Consider the following 6,000-nt stretch of genomic DNA (forward strand, 5'->3'; position numbering starts at 1 on the left):
TGGCTTGCCTTATCTATATCTAAAAAGAAAAGTTAAAATAGATTCACTGTAGTCTCTAGCTCATCAATCTCGTACTTGGTTGACCTACATTATCTATGCCTGGAAAAAAAAACTTATAATAGATTCACTGTAGTGTCTAGCTCGCTGATCTCGTCCTTGGTTGACTTGCATTATTTTTATCTGGAAAAAAAAAAGTTAAAATAGATTCACGATAGTCTCTAGCTTGCTGGTCTCGTCCTCGATTGGCTTGCACATCTATATCTGAAAAGAAAAGTTAAAATAGACTCACTGTAGTCTTTAGCTCGTTGATCTCATCCTCGGTTGACCAGCATCATCTATATCTGGAAAGAAAAGTTAAAATAGATTTCTTGTAGACTCTAGCTCGCTTGATCTCGTCCTCGATTGGCCTGCATCATCTATATCTGAAAAAAAAAAAGTTAAAATAGATTTCCTGTAGTTTCTAGCTCACTGATCTCGTCCTCGGTTGGCCTACATCATCTATATCTAGAAAGAAAAGTTAAAATAGATTCACAATAGTCTCTAACTCGCTAATCTTGTCCTCGGTTGGCCTGTATCATATATACATGAAAAGAAAAGTTAAAATAGATTCACTGTAGTCTCTAGCTCGCCAATCTCGTCCTCGTTTGGCCAGCATCATCTATACTTGAAAAAGAAAAGTTAAAATAGATTCACTGTAGTCTATAGCTCGCTCATCTCGTCCTCGATTAGCATACATCATCTCTATTTAGAAAGAAAAGTTAAAATAATTTTAAGGAGTAATTAGTTCAATCTTATTTATCTCTTCCCCGCTTGTTTGTATATATATATATATATATATATATAGTTTTGCACGTGGGTATTGTCTTGGAGTGGTGAAAGGTAAAGTTGGAAGAGGCAGAGTGCTTCCTATTGGTGGGTTCCATTGCAGTGAATATAATTTTAATAAAAGTCTAATATTTTATTTTATTTAAAATAAAAAAAAAAAAAAAAAAAAAGAAAAGAAATGAGCACTGTTTTGAATAGTCAAAGTCAAACCAAGCAGGCTCCTTCCTAGAATATATATAATTCAACTTGGATGGGATGGAATCATTTTTTTTATCTCAAAACAAATTTGTCACAGCTGGATATCACTTTTATATTATATATATATATATATATATATATATATATACACACACAATTTATTTTTTAAATTTTAGTATCTAATAATTTAATTTTGTTAATTTTAAAGAATATTCTATTTTAGTTTTTAATTTTTTAAAATTTATTTTTTGAATTTTCCTTTTAATTTAAAATTAACGTTTAAATCTCGATCTCCAACTTTAAATTTTAAAGAATATTCTATTTTTCGGTTCGTTTTGATCTTTAAACTTTTAATAAGTTTTTTTGTTTAAGCCTTTCGACTCTTAAAACATTATTTAAATATATATATATATATTATTTATTCTAAAGTTGTGAACGGAGTTCTTTCATTCATTCCGTCTTATTTACTAATATTCAGAAAAGGAAGTTACAATCGTGATTTTGCTGTTCCCTTCTCCTAAAAGCATAAAGCATTGTCGGAATCAACGTGTACCTTCTTTTTTTCTTTTAACAAAAATAAATGAATTATATATACATACATACATGTATATATATATATATAAGCTTTGTTCGTTGTTTAAAAAATGCCTTAATTATTTAAAATATTACGATATTACCCTTGACTTCTATAAAAGTTTGTATGTTCGTGCTAGAATTGAAATCTTGTAAAATTGTAAATGAAAATCGAGGAGTTGAAAATAAACGTAGTTTTGGAGATTCTCGAATAGGTCAACTTTAGACAACATGGCAAACTGAAGCATATTAGTAGCTAGAAGAAAAGAAAGCAAAAGGGATTCTCGTAGTAGTAGCGAGCGAAATGGGAATAGCCTAGACCGTGAAAACATGGTTGTGGGAGAGCAACACAAGTGTCGTGCTGCACCTTAGATGACAAGAGTCTAGTAGCCAAAAACATCACTAAATTACGCTCTGACGAGAGTCTAGTACTTTCTTTTTTTCTTTTAACAAAAATAAATGAATTATATATACATACATACATGTGTGTATATATATATATACACACTTTGTTCGTTGTTTAAAAAATGCCCTAATTATTTAAAAAATTACGATATTACCCTTAACTTCTATAAAAGTTTTTGTGTTCGTGCTAGAATTGAAATCTTTTAAAATTGTAAATGAAAATCGGGGAGTTGAAAATAAGCGTAGTTTCGGAGATTCCCGAATAGGTCAACTTTTTAAATTGCTACTGAATCTATGGGTAGGTAAGAGACAACATGGCGAACTGAAGCATATTAGTAACTAGAAGAAACGAAAGCAAAAGGGATTCTCGTAGTAGCAGTGAGCGAAACGGGAGCAACCTAAACCATGAAAACGTAGTTGTGGGAGAGCAATACAAGTGTCGTGCTGCACCTTAGATGACGAGGGTCTAGTAGCCAAAAGCATCACTAAATTACGCTCAGACCCGAATGTCACATCATCACATGATGTTTTAAGTTATAATATAAAAACATATGAAAATGTGGAGATGGTGGGACATATGGGCAAAGGAATAGTATGGTATAAGATAAGATTCCATAGACATTAATTAAAAAAGCTATGCATTTGTAGACATCCCATATTGTATGCATTATTATTATTATTATTCATATATAATAAGATCGAGAATGAATGCATGCATGCACCTTTATTTAATGCCAAAAACAACAAACTTTAACATTCATTTATGTCCCACTCTCCCTTGCATTTGCATTTCAAGATCATGATCATATATTTTTTTCTCTGAGTGGAGTTTTCTTTTTTGAACTTACCAATCCAACGTTGTGGGTGGTTTAGTGTGAGATTTCACCTCGGTTGTAGAGGGGAACGAACATTTCTTATAAGGGTGTGAAATCTTTTACTCGTGGACACATTTTAAAATGTTGAGAGTAAGTTTAGGAGGAAAAACCAAAATAGGATAATATCTGCTAGCAATGGGCTTGAGCTGTTACAAATGATGAGTTAGTCATTGGGCAGTGTGTCAGCGAGGACACTAGGCCCCCAAGGGAGGTGAATTGTGAGATCTCACATCGGTTGGAGAGAGGGAAAAAAACATCCCTTATAAGAGTGTGGAAACCTGTCCCCATATGCATTTTAAAACATTGAGGGTAAGCCCAGAAGTGAAAACCCAAAGATGACAATATCTACTAGCGGTGGGTTGCGCTGTTACAAATGATATTTGCTAGCAGTGGGCTTGAGTTGTTACAAATGATATCAGAGTTAGTCATCGGGCAGTGTGCCAGCGAGGACACTAGGCCCCCAAGGGAGGTGAATTGTGAGATCTCACATCGTTGGAGAGGGAAAGAAACATCCCTTATAAGGGTGTGAAAATCTGTCCCCATACACATTTTAAAACCTTGAGGGTAAGCCTAGAAGTGAAAGCCCAAAGAGAACAATATCTGGTAGCGGTGGATTGCGCTGTTACAAATGATATCAAAGCTAGTCACCGGACAGTGTGTCGAGGACGTTGGCCCCCAAGGGGGTGGATTGTGAGATCTCAGATCGATTGTAAGAGGGAATGAATCATTCCCTGTAAAGGTGTGAAAACTTCTTCTTACCAGACATATTTTAAAACCTTGAGGGAAAGCCTAGAAGTGAAAGTCCAAAGAGGACAATATCTACTGGCGGTGGGCTTATGCTGTTACAAATGGTATTAGAGCCAGTCTTTGGATGGTGTGCTAGCGAGGACGTTGGGCCCTCAAGGGTGGTGGATTGTGAGATTTCATATGGGTTGGAGAGGGAAAAAAAACATTTGTTACAATAGTGTGAAAACTTCTCCCTAGAAGACAAATTTTAAAACCTTGAGGGGAAGCCCATAGGGAAGCCCATAGGGAAGGCCCATAGAGGACAAATATCTATTAGTGGTGGGCTTGAACTTTTATAAATGATATAAGAGCCAGCCACCGGGTGGTGTGACAGTGAGAACTGAACGTTCAAGGGGTGGATTGTGAGATCTCACATTGGTTGGAGAGGGGAACAAAACATTTTTTATAAGAATGTGGAAAACTCTCTCCAAGAAACCCATTTTAAAACTTTGAGGGGAAAGCCCCGAACAAAAACTCCAAACCGGACAATATTGGCTGGCGGTGGGCTTGAGTTGTTACATTTAGTTTGGTTCAAACTAGCTCCTTTAGATTCAAATCAAGTTATTTGGTAAGACTTATATTTATAAACATGTCTGATTTGCTCAACACATAATAGTAATCGATGGTCTCCGAAAGGTAGTAGTGGTCGCTCGTGACACTGTTATTGTCTCACAATAGCCCGCAATGGTCACCAACCGTGACCATGGAAGTGGGCAGAAATGGTGATTAATGGTAGCTCATATTAGTGGTCAATGAGGTAGATAACGGAGTGGTAAAAGTAAAAGTAGATAGATTTAAGAAGAGTAATACGAGGGTATTTTAGTAATTTTATTGAATGCAACGATCAAATCATTCTACCTTATCTAGATTAGACAAATTGTAATACCAAAGCTTGTTAACTATTCTAAAAGCGACTATTATTAAACACTATAAACCAATAAGATTAAATTTGTAATTAAAATACTATGATCGACTTTCAGCTAATTCCAGTAATCTATGATGATAACAGTTTGGTCAGATTTATACCCTCTACTTTAGTCTCTAACTTATCTTTGACTTTGACTACAAATTTATAGTTGAAAATGAATTTTGACCTCGAAAACAGAATTACATGTCAATTAACCCTGGCATAAGTCATAAAACTTGTATTCCGCGTAAAAACTCTTTTTACCAAGGTAATTTTGTACGGTTCATTTTAATACTTTAACCATCGGTAATTATGGGTAATTTTATCCTACTATAAATTTAATATATATATATATATATATATATATATATATATATATATATTTATTTATATATAAAGAAAGAATATGCAAGAGAGAGGGACCACTTGTATGTTTGATTTGAGAGGCCACACCATTTTGTCTCTCATGATTAAGGGAGAAAGTAGAATATGAGGTCGAGAAGTTGATACGATGAGGCATGTCTTTTATCGTTTTCGCTACCTATTTCATTCACCGTTCTTATAAATATTTTTATTTATTTTTACGAAAGTTTTTATTTATTTTTATGAAAATTTAATAGAGATTAGATTAGATGGGAAGAATTTTTCTTGTTTTTGAATATCTTTTTAAAAATTATTTAATGAATAATTTACATTTTTTAATATAGTTTATATTAAAAAAAGGTAAATGTAAAGTCGCGGGAACGAGGATTAATATCTGATTTCTATGTAGCTTAGAAAAAATATAAATATAAACGAAAATAGTGAAAGATTGAAAAAATTTGTCAAATCAATTTTGGAGGGGTATTTTGGTCATTTTCACACCAAAGAAAAAGTAACAAAGGGGGAGAGACCTTATGGTCACTTGGGATTCGATTATAATCAAACTTCCTTCACAAAACTTACTAAGAACCATGAAGACATTCAATCTCGACATTTGAATTGTCCAAAATTGTCAAGAAATGAGAGGTAAGACTTTTGACTTTTTAGTTCCGTTTTTTCTCCACATCTATAAGACTTGTGAGGAATTAGGTCATGAAATTTTAATGTTTTATTTCAGATATAAATTTGAACACTTTTCATGAAGAAACCTCGTGTCGAATCATACCGTAAAGAGGAGTTCTGGCAAACATCAAGAATAGTGAGTTTTATAGTTTTGAGTAGGGGTGTTCATTTAACCCAACAACCCGACAATCCGGACTAACCCAACTCGAGCTATAAGGGTTGAGTTGGGTTGGATTAGCTTTTTGGGTTGGTTTGGGTTCATTTTTCTGAACCCGAAATGTCTTGGTTCGGTTTCGAGTTCATGGGACAAAACTCTCGAGTTCACCCGAGCAAAATAAAAATATATAAAATATACTAAGAAATTTATATCAATGATAAGTTTGGTGA

Source organism: Cucurbita moschata, unplaced genomic scaffold (assembly GCF_002738365.1).
Source record: "Cucurbita moschata cultivar Rifu unplaced genomic scaffold, Cmos_1.0 Cmo_Scf00073, whole genome shotgun sequence".
In the NCBI taxonomy this organism is placed as follows: Eukaryota; Viridiplantae; Streptophyta; class Magnoliopsida; order Cucurbitales; family Cucurbitaceae; genus Cucurbita; species Cucurbita moschata.